The following is a 24,266-nucleotide window of genomic DNA, read 5'->3' as shown; positions in this document are numbered from 1 at the left end:
ATATTTGAGAGAGTTCTAGATATGTCATTGTTATTGATTTCCAGTTTAGTTTTATTGTGCTCTGTACAATTTCAATATTTTTCAATTTACTGAAACTTTTTTTATGGCCCAGTATATGGTCAGTCTTGGTTAATGTACCATATTCACTTGAAAAGAATATGTATTTTGTTGTTGTTGATGTAGTGTTCTATAAATATCAAGTAGATCAAGGAGATTGATAATGTTATTCAGATCTTCCATGTATTCCCTGATTGTTTTGTTTAGTTTGTTTTTTATTTATAAAAGTATTGACTCTTCAGTCAAGCAAGATAAATAAGCTCTAGAGATCTACTGCACTCATAGTACCTATAGTCAACAATAATGTGTTGTACACTTAAAATTTTCTTAAGAGGATAAATCTCATGTTAAATGTTCTTAACAAAGTTAAATTGACTTTTTCCCTCAGCTCTTGAAAAATGTGGTTTCACTACTTTCTGGCCTTCATAATTTATGATGAGAAGTCCACAGTCATCCAAATTGTCATTCCCCTCTATGTAATATGTCATTTTCCTCTGGCTGCCTTCATGATCTTCTCTTTTTCTTTAGTTTCCAGAGGTTTTTATCATCATGCTGATTGGAACTTACTTATTTGGGCATTAGCTGAGCTTTTTGAATCTATAAGCTTATGTCTTTCACCAAATTTTGTAAGTCATCTGCCAGAATTTCTTCAGATTTTTTTCCTGCCCCATTCTCTTTCTCTCCTTCTCTTTTTGAGACTCAAATTAACCTTATATTGGATTTTTTAATATTATTTCACAGACCCCTGAAGTTCTCTTCATCTTTTTCAGGTTTTCTCTCCTTTCATCAAATAACTCCTTAACTCTGTTTTCAAGTTCAGTTACTAGTTGCTCTGTCATATATATTCCTGCTACTATAGGCACATCCAGTGAATTTTTTATTTTTTAGTTCTAAAATTTCTACTTGGTTCTTTTCTATATTTTCTATTTATCTTCTGGGATTTCCTATGTTTCCTTTTATTTCCAGTGTATTTTCCTTTACTTCAATGAGCATAGTTACAATAGCTGGTTTTAAATGCTTATCACATAATCTCAGCATTGAATAATCTTGGAGTTGACATCTGTTGATTGTCCTTTCCATGTATCATTAATATTTCGTTAACATCTTTATTGGAGTATAATTGCTTTACAATGGTGTGTTAGTTTCTGCTTTATAACAAAGTGAATCAGCTATACATATACATATATCCCCATATCTCCTCCCTCTTGCGTCTCCCTCCCACCCTCCCTATCCCACCCCTCTAGGTGGTCACAAAGCACCGAGCTGATCTCCCTGTGCTATGGGTCTGCTTCCCACTAGCTATCTATTTTACATTTGGTAGTGTATATATATCCAAGCCACTCTCTCACTTCATCCCAGCTTACCCTTCCCCCTCCCTGTGTCCTCAAGTCCATTCTCTACATCTGTGTCTTTATTCCTGTCCTGCCCCTAGGTTCTTCAGAACCTTTTTCTTTTTTTTTTTACATTCCATATATATGTGTTAGCATACGGTATTAGTTTTTCTCTTTCTGACTTACTTCACTCTGTATGACAATCTCTAGGTCCATCCACCTCACTACAAATAACTCAATTTCGTTTCTTTTTATGACTGAGTAATATTCCATTGTATATATGTGCCACATCTTCTTTATCCATTCACCTGTTGACAGACACTTAGGTTACTTCCATGTCCTGGCTGTTGTAAATAGAGCTGCAATGAATATTGTGCTACATGTATCTTTTTGAATTATGGTTTTTTCAGGGTATATGCCCAGTAGTGGGATTGCTGGGTCGTATGGTAGTTCTATTTTTACCTTTTTAAGGAACCTCCATACTGTTCTCCATAGTGGCTGTATCAATTCACATTCCCACCAACAGTGCAAGAGGGTTCCCTTTTCTCCACACCCTCTCCAGCATTTATTGTTTGTAAATTTTTTGATGATGGCCTTTCTGACTGGTGTGAGGTGATACTTCATTGTAGTTTGATTTGCATTTCTCTAATGATTAGTGATGTCGAGCATCCTTTCATGTGTTTGTTGGCAATCTGTATATCTTCTTTGGAGAAATGTCTATTTAGGTCTTCTGCCCATTTTTGGAATGGGTTGTTTGTTTTTTTGATATTGGGCTCCATGAGCTGCTTGTATATTTTGGAGATTAATCCTTTGTCTATTGCTTCATTTGCAAATATTTTCTCCCATTCTGAAGGTTGTCTTCTCATCTTCTTCATGGTTTCCTTTGCTGTGCAAAAGCGTTTAAATTTCATTAGGTCCCATTTGTTTATTTTTGTTTTTATTTCCATTTCTCTAGGAGGTGGGTCAAAAAGGATCTTACTGTGATTTATGTCATAGAGTGTTCTGCCTATGTTTTCCTCTAAGAGTTTGATAGTGTCTGGCCTTACATTTAGGTCTTTAATATATTTTGAGTTTATTTTTGTGTATGGTGTAAGGGAGTGTTCTAATTTCATTCTTTTACATGTAGCTGTCCAGTTTTCCCAGCACCACTTATTGAAGAGGCTGCCTTTTCTCCATTGTATATTCTTACCTCCTTTATCAAAGATAAGGTGACCATATGTGCATAGGTTTAGCTCTGGGCTTTCTATCCTGTTCCATTGATCTATATTTCTGTTTCTGTGCCAGTACCATACTGTCTTGATTACTGTAGCTTTGTAGTATAGTCTGAAGTCTGGGAGCCTGATTCCTCCAGTTCCGTTTTTCTTTCTCAAGATTGCGTTGGCTATTCGGGGTCTTTTGTGTTTCCATACAAACTGTGAAATTTTTTGTTCTAGTTCTGTGAAAAATGCCATTGGTAGTTTTATAGGGATTGCATTGAATCTGTAGATTGCTTTGGGTAGTAGAGTCATTTTCATAATATTGATTCTTCCAATCCAAGAACATGGTATATCTCTCCATCTGTTTGTTTCATCTTTAATTTCTTTCATCAGTGTCTTATAGTTTTCTGCATACAGGTCCTTTGTCTCCTTAGGTAGGTTTATTCCTAGGTATTTTATTTTTTTGTTGCAATGGTAAATGGGAGTGTTTCCTTAATTTCTCTTTCAGATTTTTCATCATTAGTGTACAGGAATGCAAGAGATTTCTGTGCATTAATTCTGTATCCTGCTACTTTACCAAATTCATTAATTAGCTCTAGTAGTTTTCTGGTAGCATCTTTAGGATTCTCTACATACAGTATCATGTCATCTGCAAACAGTGACAGCTTTATTTCTTCTTTTCCTATATGGATTCCTTTTATTTCTTTTTCTTCTCTGATTGCTGTGGCTAAAACTTCCAAAACTATGTAGAATAATAGTGGTAAGAGTGGACAATCTTGTCTTGTTCCTGATCTTAGAGGAAATGGTTTCAGTTTTTCACCATTGAGAATGATGTTTGCTGTGGGTTTGTCATATATGGCCTTTATTATGTTGAGGTAAGTTCCCTCTATGCCTACTCTCTGGAGGGTTTTTATCATATATCAGTGTTGAATTTTGTCGAAAGCTTTTTCTGCATCTATTGAGATGATGATATGGTTTTTCTCTTTCAGCTTGTTAATATGGTTTATCACATTGATTGATTTGCATATATTGAAGAATCCTTGAATTCCTGGGATAAACCCCACTTGATCATGGTGTATGATCCTTTTAATGTGCTGTTGGATTCTGTTTGCTAGTATTTTGTTGAGGATTTTTGCATCTATGTTCATCAGTGATATTGGCCTATAGTTTTCTTTCTTTGTGACATCTTTGTCTGGTTTTGGTATCAGGGTGATGGTGGCCTCATAGAATGAGTTTGGGAGTGTTCCTCCCTCTGCTATATTTTGGAAGAGTTTGAGAAGGATAGGTGTTAGCTCTTCTCTAAATGTTTGATAGAATTGGCCATCGAAACCATCTGGTCCTGGGCTTTTGTTTGTTGGAAGATTTTTAATCACAGTCTCAATTTCAATGCTTGTGATTGGTCTGTTTATATTTTCTATTTCTCCCTGGTTCAGTCTGGGAAGGTTGTGCTTTTCTAAGAATTCATCCATTTCTTCCAGGTTGTCCATTTTGTTGGCATAGAGTTGCTTGTAGTAATCTCTCATAATCCTTTGTATTTCTGCAGTGTCAGTTGTTACTTCTTTTTCATTTCTAATCCTGTTGATTTGAGTGTTCTCCCTTTTTTTCTTGATGAGTCTGGCTAACGGTTTATCAATTTTGTTTATCTTCTCAAAGAACAAGCTTTTAGTTTTATTGATCTTTGCTATTGTTTCCTTCATTTCTTTTTCATTTATTTTTGATCTGATCTTTATGATTTCTTTCCTTCTGCTAACTTTGGGGGGTTTTTGTTCTTCTTTCTCTAATGGCTTTAGGTGTAAGGTTGGGTTGTTTATTTGAGATTTTTCTTGTTTCTTGAGGTAGGCTTGTATTGCTGCTATAAACTTCCCTTTTAGAACTGCTTTTGCTGCACCCCATAGGTTTTGGATCATCGTGTTTTCGTTGTAATTTATCTCTAGGTATTTTTTGATTTCCTCTTTGATTTTTTCAGTGATCTCTTGGTTATTTAGTAGTGTATTGTTTAGCCTCCTCTCCTGCAGCGGCAGAGGCCGGCATGATGTTGCACCAGCCTGAGGCGTGCCGTGTGTTCTCCTGAGGAAGTTGTCCCTGGATCATGGGACCCTGGCAGTGGCGGGCTGCACAGGCTCCTGGGAGGGGAGGTGCGGGTAGTGACCTGTGCTTGCACGCAGGCTTCTTGGTGGCTGCAGCAGCAGCGTTAGCATCTCATGCCCGTTTCTGGTGTCGGTGCTCATAGCCGCGGCTTGTGCCCGTCTCTGGAGCTTGTTTAGGCAGTGCTCTGAATTCCTTCTCCTCATGCACCTGAAACAATGGTCTCTTGCCTCTTAGGCAGTTCCAGACTTTTTCCTGGACTCCCTCCCAGCTAACTGTGGTGCACTAGCCCCTTTCAGGCTGTGTTCACGCGGCCAACCCCAGTCTTCTCTCTGGGGTCTGACCTCCGAAGCCCGAGCCTCAGCTCCCAGCCCCCACCCACCCCAACAGGTGAGCAGACAAGCCTCTCGGGCTGGTGAGTGCTGGTCGGCACTGATCCTCTGTGCAGGAATCTCTCTGCTTTGCCCTCTGCACCCCTGTTGCTGTGCTCTCCTCCGTGGCTCTGAAGCTTCCCCCCCACCACCCCCCTGTCTCTGCCAGTGAAGGGGCTTCCTAGTGTGTGGAAACTTTTCCTCCTTCACAGCTCCCTCCTCGAGGTGCAGGTCCTGTCCCTATTCTTTTGTCTCTGTTTTTTCTTTTTTCTTTTGCCCTACTCAGGTACCTAGGGAGTTTCTTGCCTTTTGGGAAGTCTGAGATTTTCTGCCAGCATCCAGTAGTTGTTCTGTAGGAGTTGTTCCACATTTAGATGTATTTCTGATGTATTTGTTGGGAGGAAGGTGATCTCCACGTCTTACTCCTCCGCCATCTTGAAGGTCCTCCTATCTTTAATATTTTAACATAGTAAGAATATTTAGCATGAGAGCTACCCTCTTAACAAGTTGTTGAGTGCACAACACATTATTATTAACTATAGGTACAATGAGTACAGTATATCTCTAGAGCTTATTCATCTTGCTTAACTGAAACTTTATGCCCATTATAACACCCCATTTTCCCCTCCCCCCTCCCCCCTGGCAACCAGCACTCCACTCTTTGATTCTATGAATTTACATATTAGATACCTCATAGAAGTAGAATGATGCAGTTTTTATCTGTGACTAGCTTATTTCACTTAGCATAATGTCCTCATTCATCCATGTTCTCACATGTTACAGAATTTCCTTCTTTTTAAGGTTGAATAATATTCCATTGTATGTGTATATCACATTGTCTTTATCCATTATCTGTTGATTGACATTTAGATTGTTTCCACATCTTGGCTGTTATGAATAGTGCTGCAATGGATATTAGAGTGCTAATATCTCTTCAAGATCCTGATTTTTATTCTTTTGGATAAATAGAGCAATTCCAGCAGGGGAATTGATGGATCATATGTACTTCTATTTTTAATTTTTTGAGGAACCTCCTTACTGTTTTCCATAGTGGTTAGACTACTTTGCATTCCTACCAACAATGTGCACAGGTTCCAATTTCTCCACATCCTCACTTACATTTGTTGTCTTTTGTTGTTTTGGTGGTAGCCATCCCAACAGGTGTCAAGTGATATCTCATTGTGGTTTTGATTTGCATTTCCCTGATGATTAGCGACACTGAGTGTTTTTTCATATACCTGTTGACCATCTGTATGTCTTCTTTGGAAAAATGTCTATTACAAGTCTAGCCCATTTTAAAATTATTAGATTTATTATTTAAAATTTTAGATTATTAGATTATTAGTGTTTTTTCTTTTTACTACTGAGTTGTAGAAGTTCTTTATATATTGTAGAGATTAACTTCCTATCAAATTTATGTTTTGCAAATATTTTCTCCCATTCTGTAGGAGGGCCTATTTACTCTGTTGATTGTTTCTTTTGCTGTGCAGAAGCTGTTTTGTTTGATGTAGTCCCACTTGCTTATTTTTGTTTTTGTTGCCTGTGCATTTGGTGTTATATCTGTGAAATTATTGCCAAGACCAATGTCATGATTTTTTTCCCCTATGTTATTTTCTAGGAATTTTACAGTTTCAGGTCTTACACTTAAATCTTTAGCCCATTTTGTTGATTTTTGTGTATGGCATAATATGAGTCCAGTTTCATTGTTTTGCAAGTAAATATCCAGTTCTCCTAGCACCATTTGTTGAGGAGACTGTCATTTCCCCCTTCTTGGCACCATTGTCAAAGATCACTTCCTATATGTATGGATTTATTTCTGGGCTCTGTGTTCTTTCCCTTGGTCTATTTGTCTTTATGCCAGTACCATACTGTTTTGATTACTGTAGCTTTGTAATACATTTTGAAATAAGGAAGTGTAATGCCTCCATCTTTGTTCTTCTTTTTCAAGCTTAATTTGGCTATTCATGGTCTTTTGTGGTTCCATATGAAGTTTAGAATATTTTTCTATTTCTATAAAAAAAATGCCATTGGGATTTTGATAGGGATTGCATTGATTTTTGAGGGTAGTATGAACATTTTAACAATACTAATTCTTCAAATCCATGAACACAGGATGTCTTTATATTTGTTTGTTTCTTGCTTAATTTATTTCATTAATATTTTATAGCTTTCAGTATACAAGACTTTCACCTCCTTAGTTAAGTTTATTCCTAAGTATGTTATTCTTTTTAGTGCTATGGTAAATGGGATTGTTTTCCTAATTTCCTTTTCAGATAGTGTGCTGTTAGTTTATAGAGGAGCAACTGATTTTTGTACGTTGTTTTTTTATTCTACAACTGTATCTAATTCATTTATTAGTTCTACCAGTTTTTTTAGTGGAGTATTTAGAGCTTTTTATAAGACCATGTCATCTGCAAACAGGAACAATTTTACTTTTTCCTTTCTAATTTTGAACAACCATTGGGTCAAAGAAGAAATCAGAAAGGAAATTAGAAAATACCTCACATGCTGGGACTTACCTGGTGGCGCAGTGTTTAAGAATCCGCCTGCCAATGCAGGGGAGACATGTTTGAGCCCTGGTCCAGGAAGATCCCACATGCTGCGGAGCAACTAAGACCGTGAGCCACAACTACTGAGCCCGCCTGCCACAACTACTGAAGCCCACACATCTAGAACCCTGCTCCGCAACAAGAGAAGCCACCGCAATGAGAAGCCTGTGCACTGCAGTGAGGAATAGCTCCCACTCACCACAACTAGAGAAAGCCTGCACACAGCAACAAAGACCCAATGCAGCCAAAAATAAATAAATAAAAATAAATAAATAAATTTATTTTTAAAAAGAAAGAAAGAAAGAAAATACCTCAAACGAAAAGACAACCAACCGCATGGGAGAAGATATTTGCAAATGATATGACCAATAAGGAGTTAATATCCAACATATATAAACAGCTCATACAACTCAACATCAAAAAAAGAAACAACCCAATTGAAAAATGGGCAGAAGAACTGAATAGACATTTTTCCAAAGAGGGAATGAAGATGGCCAACAGGCACATGAAAACATCACTGACCATCAGAGAAATGCAAATCAAAACTACAATGAGATATCACCTCACACCTGTCAGAATGGCTATCATCAAAAAGAAGACAAATAAATGTTGGCAAGGATGTGGAGAAAAGGGAATGCTTGTACACTGTTGGTGGGAATGTAAATTGGTGCAGCCAGTGGAAAACAGTATGGAGGTATCTCAAAAAACTAAAAATAGAACTACCATATGACCCAGCAATTCCACTCCTGGATATACATCCAAAAAAAACCAAAAACACTAATTTGAAAAGATACATGCACCCAATGTTCACAGTAGCATTATTTACAATTGCCAAGATATGGAAGCAAACTAAGTGTCCATCAACAGGTGAATGAATCTAGAAGATGTGGTATATATACAATGGAATACTACTCAGCCATAAAAAAAAGAATGAAATCTTGCCCTTTGCAGCAATCTAGATGGACTTGGAGGGTATAATGCTAAGTGAAATAATTCAGACAGAGAAAGACTCTATGATATCACTTATATGTGGAATCTAAAAAATACAACAAACTAGTGAATAAAACAAAAAAGAAGCAGACTCATAGATATAGAGAATAAACTTGTGGTTACCAGTGGGGAGTGAGAAGTGGGGAGGGACAATACATGGGTGGGGGAGAAAGAGTTATTTTGGGATGATATGAAATCATGTGTGTGAAACTTTTGAAAATTGTAAAGCACTATAGAATTTAAAGAATCTTTCATTCAATTAAAAAAATAAAAAAGGAAATTAGAAAATACCTCAAGACAAATGAAAATGAAAACACAACATACCAAAATTTATTGAATGTAGCAAAAAGAGTTCTAAGAAGGAATTTCATAGCAATAAACACATTAAAAAAGAAATCTCTCAAATAACCTAATTTTACACCTCAAGGAGGTAGGAAAGGAAGAAAGAACTAAGCCCAAGGTCAGAAGAAGGAAGGAAATAACAAAGATTAGAGCAGAAATAAATGAAATAGAAAATAGGAAAACAATAGAAAAATGAAACCAAGAGTTTTTTTTTAAAAAAAGATAAACAAAATTGACAAACACTTAGCTAGACAAAAAAGGGAGGCAACTCAAATAAAATCAGAAGTGAAAGAAGAGACATTATAACTGATGCCACAGAAATAAAAAAGATTATGAGAATACTATGAACAATTCATTATATGCCAACAAACTGGATAACCTAGAAGAAATGGATAAATTACTAGAAACATACAACCGACCGAGACTAAGTCATAACATATATATGGAATCTAAAAAAAATGGTTCTGAAGAACCTAGGGGTAGGACAGGAATAAAGACGCAGATGTAGAGAATGGACTTGAGGACACAGAGAGGGGAAGGGTAAGCTGGGATGAAGTGAGAGAGTGGCATGGACATATATACACTACCAAATGTAAAAAAGATAGCTAGTGGGAAGCAGCCGCATAGCACAGGGAGATCAGCTCAGTGCTTTGTGACCACCTAGAGGAGTGGGAAAGGGAGGGTGGGAGGGAGACGCAAGAGGGAGGAGATATGGGGATGTATGTATATGTATAGCTGATTCACTTTGTTATAAAGCAGAAACTAACACACCATTGTAGAGCAATTATACCAATAAAGATGTTAAAAAAAAAAAAAGACTAAGTCATAAAGAAATAAAAAAGCTGAATAGACCTTTAACTAGCATGGAGGTTGAGTAACCAAAAACCTCCCAACAAAGAAAAAGCCCAGGACCAGATGGCTTCATGGTGAACTCTTATCAAACATTTAAAGAAGAATTTATATCAATTCTTCTCAAAATCTTCCCAAAAAAATTGAAGAGGAGGGAACACTTCAAATTCATTTTGTGAGGCCAGCACTACCTGATACCAGAGACAAAGACACAAGAAAAGAAAATTACAGGCCAAGATTCCTGTTGAATATAGATGCAAAAATCCTCAACAAAAATACTAGCAAACCAAATCCAACAGCACATTAAAAAGATCATACCACATGAGCAGGTTGGATTTATCCCTGGGATGCAAGGATCGTTCAACATATGAAAATCGGTTCATGTGATACACCACATTAACAGAATAAAGGATAAAAATTACATGATTGTCTCAAGAGATCTAGAAAAAGCATTTGACAAAATTCAGCACCCTTTCACGATAAAAACTCAACAAACTAGGGAGAGAAGGAGGTTACCTCAACACAATAAAGGCCATATATGAAAAGCCCACAGCCAACATCACACTCAGTGGTAAAAACCTGAAAGCTTTATCTCTAAGGTCAGGAATAAGACAAAATGCCCACTCTTGCCACTTTTATTCAACATAGTACTGGAAGTCCTAGCCAGAGCAATTAGGCATAAATAAACAAACAGACAAATAAAATTTTTTAAATAAAAAATAAGAGGCTTCCAAATCAGAAAGGAAGAAGTTAAGGTTATCTTTTCTATTTAAAATGATTAGCATTCTCTTGGTTTTCTATAACTAGGATAATTTCAACTGTATCCTTAACATTGTGAATATTATGCTGTGTAGACTTGAGTTCTGTCATACTCCTCTGACAAGTGATGGTGTCGTTTTTGTTTTAGCTGGCAGCTAACATGGTTAGATTTGAATTGTAAGCTCTCTCTCTTGCCTTCTGTGGTCATAGCTCAGGTCAATTCCTTAAGCCTACTGCTACTTTGAATCTGTCCTATGAATGCATGATTCAGAAGTCAACCTCAGGCTTGTGCAGAGTTCATGCACAGAATTAAGGAATCTCCTTCCCTCTTCTAGGATTTCCCCTCACTCTTCAGCATCTAGCCATATTTGACCTGTCTACTTCCTGTAATTTTTCCATCCAGAAAGACAGTGGGCTTTCTGTCACAGTTTGAGGCATTCTTGTGCAGCCATAGCTATGTCTGTGAGTCATGACTGTCATTGGGTCAAAATTACAAAAAATGAGAAATTCGCTCCATTTGGTCACTTGCTCTAAGTTTAGACTCCTCTCCAAAATCTGCCTGTCTTTGCTTAGTCTCCAGAACCTTCAGGTAGCTGTGAGGTTTTTTGTTTTGTTTCGGTTTGTGGGGTTTTTCTTTTGTGGGGGAGGGGGTTGTATTTTATCCATGAATACATAGCTGTTATTTGCAGAATTCATTTTTTTTTTTATTGCTTACTCTTGCATATAGGAAGCAGATCTTCCTTTTTAATATATAATATATGCATACGGGTTTTATCACATAAATTTAAGTGTGTGATGTTTTTAGTTTATTTAATTCAAAATTGTCTCTAATTTTCATTATGATTTCTTCTTCAACTTATGGATTTTTTGACATTAGATTATATAAATTATCAAATATTAGATATCTAGTTGCCCTTTGGTTAATGATTTCTAAGTCAATTGCATTTTACTCAGAGAGCAAGATTTCAAATCTTTGAAATGTGTTGACTTGCTTTATGATGCAGCATATGGCTAATTGCCATGAATGAATTAATTGGGGTTGAAAAAATATTTATTCTGCAATTATTGGGAAGTGTCTAAATATATTCACTAGATCAGGTTTGCTAAACATGTTGTTCAAGTCGTCCAATATTATTGTGAATTTGCCTATCTCCTATAGTTATGTCAATTTATGCTGTGTATATGTAATTGAGGCTATGTTATTAGGTGCGTATGAATTTAGAGTTCTTATATTTTTCTGGTAAATTGAATTTTTATCATTAAGAGGTATAACATGAACTCTACTCTTTTCAATATTGTTATAGCTATACCAGATTTATCTTAGTCAGTATTTAAATGGTATATATTTATTATTTTTAACTTTACTCTGTCCTTGTCTTTTAGATATCTTTCTTATATATAGCATGTATTATAACTTTTATAATTATTCAAATCTGATAAGCTTTTAATTGGAGCATTTAGTCCCTTTATATTTGATGTTATTAAAGATATATTTGGGTTTAAATCTATTGTCCTACCATATGCTATTTGTCCTGCCTGCTTTGTTTCTTTTCCTCTACTTTTTATCTTCTTTTATTGTTACATTTTTCTCTCTATTTAGAAGTTACACTCTCTTAATCTTTTTTTTCTTTTTTGGTTTCACATTGGGGTGATTTTTAAAAATTAATATACTTTATTTTTTAGAATGGTTTTAGGCTTACAGAAAATTTGAGCAGAAAGTACAGTGAGTTCCCATTTACTCCCGCTCCTTCCCCCATTTCCCCTATTATTAGCATCTTGCATTAGTGTGGTAGATTTGTTACAGTTGATCAGCCGGTTTGATATATTATTGTTAACTAAAGTCCATGGTTTACATAAAGTCTCTTTGTGTTGTACATTCTGAAGGTTTTGACAAATGTATATGATATGTATCTATAATTAAAGTATCATACAGAATAAGGTCACTGCCCTAATAACCTTCTTAATATTTTTAATGGTGTCCCTAGATATTACAACACATATTCGTGACTTATCAAAGTCTAAATTATTTGTACCAAGTCAGTACAAGGACTTCTGTATTTTATTTTATTTTATTTTTATTTTCATTTTTTTTACATGACAATCTGTTGAGCATCTTTAACAGTCAGGAAACCTGCAAATTAAATTTACAGTAAGATAATATGTAAAACCACAAGATAGCCAAAATTTAAAAGTACTTCAGTATTTTAAACGTCTATATATTTTAACCCTACAAGATAAGGTAACTCCAAGTAGACCGAAATTGCAAGTGGAAAAAATTCTTTTTCATTCTCCTCAGGTACAGGAAATGATACAAAACAGAAAGAAACGTGAAACCTACGAAGAATGAATCTCTCCTCAACATTGTTTACAACCATCAGTGTCAACACTATGTTCTGTTTCCCACTCTGTAAATCATTTTTGAATGGTCATTAGTAGTGACTCTGCCTAAATGTGTTCTTATTTTTTAAGGAAAAATCTACTGAGTAGCTTCGTAAAATTCACGTAACAGTTACAGATACCTCTGGCTCATCATACAAAAACATAGGCACATATACTTATCCATGCATTGATATTTCAGTACTTATTCCTCCAAAGCACTGAACAGAAACATGTTCACAAATCCCAGAGAGGATCATGAAAATAATATTAGCAATTTATACGCAGTTCCCAAAAGCATACACACCCATCATGTCTCAAAACTGTTTATAAAATTTTCAATTGGAAAATGTGCGGAAAATAATTCGTAACAGCACTTTTTTCTCTCTTAATGGAAGGTAACTGTTGTAAGATCTCTTTTCTTGTTTCTTAATACCTCCAACAAATTTTTACTATTTTCCTCTTTGACCCTGCCTGTTATATTCTGACATTAATGGAAGTGATTTAATCTATTCCGAGGGATAGTCCTCTTCTGACTTTTAACCTAAAGCAAAACTCAAACATGTTATACTACTCTGTATACACCTGTGGGAGAGGCAGAATGTCACTTCCGTATTACCTTTAGCCTCTGAAGAGTGTCTGCATCGTGTGGAATGTGTAGCCAGTTGAACTGGTATTTAAAAGCAAAAAGCCTCAACGTGGTCTACCTGGTATGAGAGTATCTGCCCAGCCATCATAACTGAGATGATCATCTGATACTACTTTTGTGAGCTGAACCTTTCATTTAATTTCTGTTTGAACATTATAGCAGACTTGATTCTTCATACTGTTTCCCTGGCGATTTGGTGTACTGCAATGAATTAAGCTTCTGTTTGAACAATCATGCACAAATCCCCTTTTTTATACCTGAATTTCATGTCTAATAATTATAGTTTTAAAATCTCTACTTACAACTTCAAAGCTTCTTTAGTTTTTCCTTCAATTGTCCACAAAATGTGCCAGTGCCCAGACTCAATAAGTGTTCTCCAGGCGGATAAGCAGCCTTTCTGTTGATTGTGGGCTGGCAAAACTAGGTAAAAGCTGATAAACTTACAGTGAACCTGTGAGAAAACTTTGAGTGACAGGGCTAAGGTTATAATTAATCAGTTGATAGAACAAAATAACCCAAATATTGAAGGGTCAACAATATCATTAGTGAACAAAAACTTGGATGTTATCAATAACATCTGAAATTAAATACTGAATTTAGTTCACTGGTTTTCAGCCCTAACACTTTACTATGTTTCTTAAAGCAGAACACCTCAAACTAGTCCACCTCCGCCACTTCAGCCTTCTCATTAGCATTCTGCGATGCATTTCAGAGCTGTCATTTTGACCTTTCACAGTGAGGCAGTGGACCAGAGGGGATGGGCTTGGTATGGTCCAGTGATCCTGTCTGAACATGTTTGACTGAAAGGAGAAGGGAGAAAATAGAGATCAGGCCTCGCTCTCAGTGACTCAGGCTCTCTACTAAAAGATCTGTATAGTGCAGAAGATCAGTCAGTGAAAAGTATCTTCAGTTCTTAGTCCCTAAGTGGTAGGAAGTAGTCCCAGACCAGGAGTAAAGGTGAGACTCTAGGTGGAGCTGGCTGTCAACTAGAAGAGGAAGAGAAGTCCCAACCTATTCAGAGTAAAACTGACAGAGCACATGGATGGACACATGGAATATAAAGGTAATGGGAATAAAAGTTTCAATGTCAGAACAAGCAGAGATCAGAAGATATGATCTCCCTTGAAGGAATCCCCCAAGGATGCTTCTAAAAAAAGGAGTTATTCCTATAGATATGAGGTGTGAGTGTCTCACCTGTTATTAAATGAGATGACATGTAAAAGCACCTGCAAAAGTGCCTGGCACTGTAAGCTCTTATTATTTTAGTAGTAGTATTATCAACAGTATTGATATTAGATTTTACCTGAGCAATCCTGGTGACGCTCCCTCACTGTGTTCCCCAGCCACCCCAATCTCCTCACAGTAATAGAGAATGAAGCTACTAGAACAGTTTTCCTGGGCATATCCCTTCCTCTCTTCCGTTTAAAGAATAAACATGACATCATTTGTCCTTAGGGAAATGTAAACCAAAACCACAATGAGATGCTACTTCACATCCACTAGGATGGCTATAATCAAAAAGACAGACACTAACAAGTGTTGACAAGGCTGTGGAGAAATTACAATACTTATACTGGTAGTGGAAATGTAAAATAGTGCAGCTGTTTTGGAAAACAGTTTGGCAATTCTTCAAAAAGTTAAACATTATCATATCACTCAACAATTCCACAGCTAGGTAGATACCTAAGACAACTGAAAATATATGGCCATATAAAAACTTGTAGGGGCTTCCCTGGTGGCGCAGTGGTTGAGAATCTGCCTGCCAATGCAGGGTACACGGGTTCGAGCCCTGGTCTGGGAAGATCCCACATGCTGCGGAGCAACTAGGCCCGTGAGCCACAACTACTGAGCCTGCGCGTCTGGAGCTTGTGCTCTGCAACAGGAGAGGCCGCGACAGTGAGAGGCCCGCGCACCGCGATGAAGAGTGGCCCCCACTCACCGCAACTAGAGAAAGCCCTCGCACAGAAACGAAGACACAACACAGCCAAAAATAAATAAATAAATACATAAATAAATAAATTTTTTTTAAAAATTAAGAACTGTTAAAAAAAACAAAAAAAAACTTGTACAAGAGTGTTCATAGCAGTGTTCGTAATAACCCCAAAGTGGAAACAAATGCCCATCAAGTGATGAATGGATTTTTTAAGTGTGATGTTTGACAGATGAATGGATAAACAAAATGTGGTTTATATACACAATTGAATATTACTCAGCCTTAGAAAGGAATGAAATTCTGACACATGCTACACCATGGATGAACCTTGAGGACATTATGCTAAGTGAAATAAGCTAGTCACAAAAGGACAAATACTGTGTGATTCTACTTATATGAGGTGTCTAAAGTAGTCAAATTCAGGGACTTCCCTGGTGGTCCAGTAGTTAAGACTTTGCCTTCCAGTGCAGGGGGTGTAGGTTCCATCCCTGGTCGGGGAGCTAAGATCCCACATGCTTCGTGGCTAAAGTAGTCAAATGTATAGAGACAAAGTAGAATGGTGGTTATCGGACTGGGGGAAGGGGAAAATGGGGAGCTGTTTAATAGGTATAGAATTTCATCTCTGCAGAATGGAAAAGGTCTGGAGATCTGTTGAACAGCAATGCGAATATACTTTACTGAACCATACACTTACAAATGGTTAAGATGGTAAATGGCATGTGTTTTCTACCACAATTTTAAAAAGTTAAAAATGAAAAAAGTTATATATCCATACAATGGAATATTGTTTGGTTACTAATAAAAAGGAATGAAGTACTGATATATGACTATGACTTGGGTGACCTTAAAAGCACTCTGTGAAGTGAAAGAAGCCAGTCACCAAAGACCACATAGTATATGATCCCATTTATGTGAAATATCCAGAAGAGGCAAACCCATAGAGATAGAGAGTAAATTAGTGGTTGCCAGGGGTAGGGGAGGGGGAGTAGTGGGGAGTGGATGCAATGAGAATGAGGTTTCTTTCGTGGGTGATGAAAATGTTCTAGAATTAGATAGTGGTAATGGTTGCACAACTCTGACTGTCCTAAAAGGCACTGAATTGTACATTTCAAAAGGGTGAAGTTTATGGTATATGAATTATATATCAATAAAGCTGTTTTAAAAAAATTAATGTGGAGATAAATATTTTTAAGTCCACTTTATGACAGAGGAGAATGAAGGAGAATAGCTATGAAGCTCAGAAACAATAGAAACAGGAATACCCCAGCCTTCCAGAATTATCCCTCTACTTCCCCCATTCTTTACAAATCCCCTCGTTTTACTCTTCAGTCTCTTGCATACACTTTATTTTCTTTTAAATTGGCCTCCTGTTATTTCATGTTTGTGTGTATATGTATGTGAGTGTGTTTCCAGCTCATTGAGATATAATTGACATATAACATTGTGTGAGGTTAAGCTGTACAATGTAATGATTTGATATATATATATATATTGGGAGATGCTTTCCATGATAAAGCCTCCTATTATTTCTTGACCTATTTATTCTCAGTTTTACTCACCCCCTCTCCTCCACTTACCTTCTTTTGCTCTTAGGTCATCAGCCTTTATGTCAACACTATGCAAACCACCTATTTTTTTTTCTATTTTTTTTTTTGGCTGCATCGTGTGGCATGCAGAATCTTAGTTCCCCCACCAGGGATCGAACCCATGCCCCCTGCATTGGGATCACAGAAACTTAACCACTGGACCACCAGCGAAGTCCCATGCAAACCACCTATTCTTGTGAATAAGAAGTTGTGAGTGTATAATTATGTCTGCTGATGTTTTTGTGCTCACATTTGTCCAGATATATTTTTGTATAATAGGGGTGTGGACAGGTATGGTTCCAGATGGCTGTGTACCTATGCTTGAATCTTTATGCCAATTATTTGATTGGAAACATTGTAAGGCTAAAACTCAGATAAAGAGAATAGTGTTGTTATGAGTGGCAAACAATATTAGTGTGCCAATGCCTTATTAGGCTCTCAAAAGGCTATTTTTTTTCCTGCAGTGTTGGCAGAATTTGCAACAAGTTGACACCAGATAGACAGTGGTAGTGTGGCTTATTCTACCACTAAGATTCCAATGGGTAGAGTTAAGTTGTCTGCCTAATTCTGTGTTTTAATTTTTTTTAAAAAGCCAAAGCAGTCCTCCTCAAACTCCATTAAAATTACAGTAAATATTTACAAAAAGAAGTAAATCCATTTTAATACTCAAAGCAAAAGGGAGGGAAACCAGAGATTTTTATGATTTCTGTAAACGGAAAGCAGATGGGGCAACAATAATGGATAAATTAGGGCGGACAATCCACCTCAGAAGCCACAGAAGCGGCTAAGTGCAGGATGTTTTCCAGGCAGACCTCAGACAGCTCCACAGTCAGCGTGGGCAGGTACGGGGGAGAGGAGTGAGCTGCGAGTAACAAAGGACTCCTCCTTTCTTGTGACCTTTAGACTCTATTTTAGTCACCCACCACTGGAGCCACACCTTGCCATCACCAAAACTGTCCCACAATGAAATCACGCATATAGTCAAATTACACTTCCAGAAATGACACTGAACCTGGAGAATTTTATAGAGAAGATTTGTGTCACATTTTTAGAATAAGAGAAAAGTGGGGATAATTGTCCAACCTCAAAATCGACCAACCACAGATTGATCAAATAAATTGTGGCATATCCATGCAATGAAATTCTATGCATCCAATTAACATTGCTTTAATTATTGTTTAATTATTTGGATGAGTATAGTTGGATCTACCCCGTATCATATAACAACATACACATACATACACAACAATATACATATTTACATATAAAGAGTTAAACAGAGAGAGAGACAGACAGACTGAAAGAGAGAAAAGAATAGGAAAATATGAAATCTTGAGTTGGAAAGCTCTTTTTAAACATAATGCCAAAGGCAGAAATTATTAAGGACAATATATAACTGACATGAAATATTTTTAAATGTATGAGAAAAAGTTAGCAAAAGGGCAAACGATTAATTGAGAGTAATAGATGCAATGAATATGTCAGGTCAATATCCTAAATATGTAACAAATTCCCAGAAATCAGTTTTTAAAACTGTAAATACCCCCAGTCAAAGAAGAGGGCCAAGAATATGAGTGGGAAACTTACTGAAGATAGCATATAAATAGCCAAACAAATATATATTAAAACAAAAATTAGATACCAATTAAATATTTTTTATAAACAAAAAAAAAAACCTGTCATAGATGATACCTAACCTGGCTTAAAGTGCAGAGAAATGGGCACTTTCTTATACTCCTGTGGGGAGTATATATTTTACAACCTCTCTGGAATGCAGTTTGATCCCATGAATCAAAAAACTTTAAAATGAATATATCCTTTAGCCAGAAATTCTAATTCTAGGAATTTGTATGAAGAAAATAATGAAATGTGTTTAAAATTTTCCATAGCATTATTTATAATATTGAAAAATTGAAAATCTGAATTTTCAACCTGAGAGATTCAGTAAGTACATAATAGCATATTCATATGGTGAGATACAATACATCCACTAAAATTATGTTGTAGAATAAACTCATAGGGAAATGTCTGCACTGTATTGTAAGTAAAAATAACTGGTTTAGAAGACTGTAAATAAGTATGATCCCAATTATTTTGGGAGAAAATGTAAAGAAGAAAGGTTGAACGTGCCATGAATGTAAGTGCCATGTTTTATTCTGGCTAGTACTGTACCTGACACGTAATAGTACCTCAAATAGTTCCTAAATGGATGATTCCACACCAAAATGTTCATTGTGTTTATCACTGAGTAAGGAAGTATAGTGATTTTTATTTTCTACAATGAACATTCATTCATTTTCTTATCAGAATAGAGTAATGAATGTTGTTTTTAAAGCAGAGAATAATTTAGGGCAATACTTAAAGAAATGCAGATACCAAAAAAAAAAAAAAAAGAAATTCAGATACCTCCATATAATTGGCACTTTGGTCCTGTGCTTGTGGCTCTACTCAAACACTATTTAATAAAATGATTTTTTTTTTCCCCAAGACTGAGTAGATCTAACTCACCCTAAACCTCCCGGATCAGAAATTCATTCATTCATTTGAAACTTACTCTAGTTTTGGTGAAGCAACAAGGGAAGAGGAAAAAAGACAACAAATAAATTAACAAGATAATAATCGACTGTGATTATTTTTTGAAGGAAATAAAACATGATTATATGAGAAAAAGTCACTGGCATGGAGAAGGCAGGGTACTTTAGATAGGGAGATAAGGAAAGGCTTCTCAGAGGAAGTGAGAGCTGAGCTGCACTTCAAGGTTGATGGGAACCATTAGGAGAAATGGATTTCTGCTAATGGGAATAGCAAGTGCAAAAACCCTGTGGTTGGAACATACATAGGGTGAAAGTAGTACCTAATGAAAGTGGAGAAGAGTACATGGGCAACTTGTAAGCCATGGTAAGGAGTTTGGATCTTATGCTGAGGGCAGAGAGAACAACTGGACTTTTTAAACAAAGGAATGACAAAATCTGATTTATTGTCTTAAAAGTTCTCAGAACAGTTCTGATTAAAAGGGTAGCTTTAAATTGCATTACAGAATCTTCTGCCCCCAAAATCTAATAAAATAAACAAAAACTTTTAAAAATCAAAAGTATATATACTTAGTAAATACCAAATTGAGAGGCCACAACCTATTCACTCTTCTTCAAAAGCTGGTGGCCAGGGAAAGAAAAAGAAATTTCTGGGGGGAAAGCAGAGAAACACAGCTATATTTGTAAGAAGACAAATGTCTGCAATTCTTACTCTTACCCTTACATCCAGACAGCGTTGCTTCATCTTTTTTGGACTCCTAACCAGGAAGTAGTGGGAATGAGTGAGGGGGCCAACTGACTCCTGACGGAGGTGCCATTGCAGAGCTAGATTCCCAAATGAGACTTGGACCCAAGCCCTGGAGTCTTCTAACATAATTGGTCAGGCCAAGAAGGAGACAGCTATTGGGACTGAGAAGGAACAACCAGAGAAATGGAAGCACAAAGAGAATATGGTATGATGGAAGCCAGAAGAGAAAAGCAGTATGAGAAAGATGGCGTCATCAGCTGTATCATCTGCTGCAGAGCGACTGAGTAAAATGAAGACAAAGGAGAGTCCACTGTTGTTTATAAAACAGAAGCAGACTCACAGACATAGAAAACAAACTTATGGTTACCAAAGAGGAAAGGGGGCTTAGGGATAAATTGGAAATTTGGGATTAGCGGATACACACTGCTGTATATAAACAAACAACAAGGGCCTACTGCGTAGCACAGGGAACAATACTCAGTACCTTGTAGTAACCTATAATGGAAAAGAATCTGAAAAAGTATATGCATATAACTGCATCACTTTGCTGTACACCTGAAACACTGTAAATAAACTGTATTTCAATAAAAATAAATAATAAATAAAAAATTTTATATTTAAAAAAAAAAAAAGACGAGTCCTCTGAATTTGGCAAAATAGAGGTTGTTTGTAACTTGCCAAGCAGTTTCAATGGTGTGGTAAGAACGGAGGCAAGGTTGAATTTGGTTGAAGATTAACAGTGTCCAATAGATCAAAACAAACCAATTGATTAGGAGAAGTATACGCATTCCACATACTGAGACCAGAGATAAAGTTTTCCCTTGGGACCTCTCAGACCCAACATGTAAAACTGTACACAACATCCTCAATACCTCTGCAATAAACACAACAAGTTTCATAGACTTGCCTCCTAGTATCAGACATCAGAGATAATATAGAGGTTTTTCTTCATTGGGTGAAAAACTGGCCTAACTGGTTATTTTATTGGAATATGATTATTCCATATAATAATTCCTTATAATAACCATAAATGGTTATTGAAATGGGCTAAAGTCCCTTCCAGTTGCAAGAGTCTATTAATACTGGTATGTCCTTTTCCAGGGAAAGGGTTAGACTTGCTTTTCGAAGTCATTTTTTGGTGACCATCATCTAAAAAATATGAACAAAGTGAAGCATTCATCGTCTATAGGAGCCGAAGAGAAAACGAGAACGTCAATTAACTTGAACAAAAGGGTTGCTGAGTTAGAGAGAGGACCCATTAGAGGTCAGAAAGCCTGAATTTAAATATTTCAGTAAAATTTGCAAAGAGAGTCAAGACCTGCTGGAGAAAAAGCCATTTTTAGCAGCACTAGAGAATTGTGCAGACCTGGGCCTTGCAGGCTCACTGTTCTAAGGTTTGGCTCAGTTGTTTTTTAATGTAGACGCTGAGCTTTAATAACATTTAAAAAGTTACACTGATTGTCTAACTACACTCAAACAGTATATCCTAGTAGTTAAGAGTACAGGCTGTGAGGACAGACCAACCAGAGTCTTTCCCTCTAAACAGCTCTGTAACCATGGGCAAGTTATTCTCCCCTAACCTCCAGCTCCCTCATCTATAAAGCGGAGCTTAGTAATAGTATATACTTCACAGTGAAGAGGAAATATGACAATGCCTGGGACTTTTAGTAAGTACTGAAAACATGGCAGACAACATCATGGTTTGGAGAAGTCTTTCTTTCCCCTGAAATTGGTGATTAGAGCAAAAGGATTTATATAACCCACATTCTTATTTCAAAGAACTTCCAGATAGGGGGCCAGTCTCTTTCCCACCCAGTTTACACTACAGCTCCCCCCCTCCCCCATTAAAAAGTGGATTTTAAGTGAGGGCTCTGTTTAAGGAGTGCAGTGTTTGTGAATAGAAACATTCCAGTGGTTCTTTGTTCCAAAGATGGGAGAGAAGCCCCATGAGGGTTGGAAAATTTGAGGGTGTGTATAGGACCAACATCCAGTAGTCCAGTTAGAAATCACATTAGTCACCAGACTTGTTAAATTGCCTTGGAACTACCACAGAGAAGGAAAAGCAATGCAGGGTGATGGGGCAGTGGTGTGGCCAGGCAGAGACTGGGCGCACATACCTCCCTTTAATTCCAGGTTCCTGAGGTGCACTGAAGATGGATCCAGTTTGAGAACTGGGGTCCTGGAGTGTAGGTGAGACTGGCAACTGGCTGCAAACCAGTGAAGGGGGCAGAGCATCCTCTGGGCTTAGGGGAGCTGTTTAGGGTTGGGCGAGCATCGTCATCAGCTAGGCCTGTACAGCTCCCCCTGTCTACACTGAGGTTCCTGTCAGTGAGCCAGATGGTGGATGGTGGTAAGGACCAAGAGGAAGGGACCACAGCCTCTCCCAGTCCGGTCACTTAAGACAGCATCACTTCACTCTCAGAGGAGTGTATACGGGGAATCTGAAGGGGGATTACCTGGGAGATACCCCCCCATCTCCTCCCCATCCTCCCAAACCACTGGAGTCTCAAGTCTAAATTGGAATGATAGGAAGAAAATATCTAAGTCTTTCTAACTGAACTGAGATTTTTAGTAATGAGAATTCACTGATGAGCTTTGGAATGGGGTTGAATATAGTTAAGGGAGCCACCGAGCCAGAGGGAAGGAGAGATTAGCAGAACACAGTTAGAAAGCACTTAACAGTATTGGAAAAATAAACCAGTCATACTTACACATTCAGGACCTGAAATGCCTCATCTAATCACTTACAGATATTGTCTGAAAATTAATCTTCTTTTTCCTAGCTAGTCTCTGGTTTCTTGTTATGGGTTTTGTGTTCACATCATCTATTTTAATAGAACATAAAATGCCTAAGATATGAATGGAAACATACGTCCTTGTCTGCATCCTTGCTACCTTACCATAAAGATTTCCAAAAGAACACGTTTTTAATAACTTACCTATTTCTCTGTAACATAGATCATTTGTAAACATATGAACTACAAAAAAAAGTCATACACATCACATCATCCAGATATAACCCTGTTGATATTTAATTTCTTTCTAACTTTTTAATTCATATATACATATATACACTTTTAAAAAAAATGAAAGCGTGACAAATTGTACACACTATTTTGTAACCTGCTTTTTTCACTTGTAGCACTTAGAACAGTGTCTGGCACATCATAAGTTCTAGATAAATAGTGATATAAATAAATACTGAATATAATAACTGAACATATTTCCACGTCATGAAGTATTTTTCTTTTTTTTAACATTTTTATTGGAGTATAATTGCTTTACAATGTTGTGTTAGTTTCTGTTGTACAACAAAGTGAATCAGCTATATGTATACATATATCCCCATATCCCCTCCCTCTTGCGTCTCCCTCCCACCCTCCCTATCCCACCCCTCTAGGTGGTCACAAAGCACCGAGCTGATCTCCCCATGGGATGCAGCTGCTCATGAAGTATTTTTCTGTGGCTTCATTTTTTTCATCACAATTGCATAGGATTCCACTGTGTGAATTTTGCTATCTCTAACCAGGCCCTGCAGAGCTGAGGAGGAATAAGCCATGTGATGGACACAGAGATGCCCCATGCAGGCCCCCTCAAGGGGGAACATGCTGCCCAGCTGCTGGGGGTACTGGCATCTCCAGCCTCCACTACCAGCCCCCTTCAGGGATTGCTTTAGCTACAAGCACCTTCCCAGGGCAACCCACATCTAAGGACTGATTATAGAGGGCCCCAAGGCAGAGCGACTGTTATAGGGCATCTTCCTCTAGAGTTTCCTGGGGCTGTCCCCACTGCATGGCAGCTCAACTTCCCTCTCTGCCCCGTCCTATTTCTTCCCTCTTCCTTCCATGGGTGTTTACTCGCTAATAAATATACGGCACACTGTACTCTGTCTCAGAGTCGGTTCCTGAAAAACC

The sequence above is a fragment of the Balaenoptera ricei genome, chromosome 4 (assembly GCF_028023285.1).
Source record: "Balaenoptera ricei isolate mBalRic1 chromosome 4, mBalRic1.hap2, whole genome shotgun sequence".
Taxonomy (NCBI): Eukaryota; Metazoa; Chordata; class Mammalia; order Artiodactyla; family Balaenopteridae; genus Balaenoptera; species Balaenoptera ricei.
The sequence above is the reverse complement of the archived record's forward strand: the minus strand, read 5'-3'. Positions refer to the sequence as shown.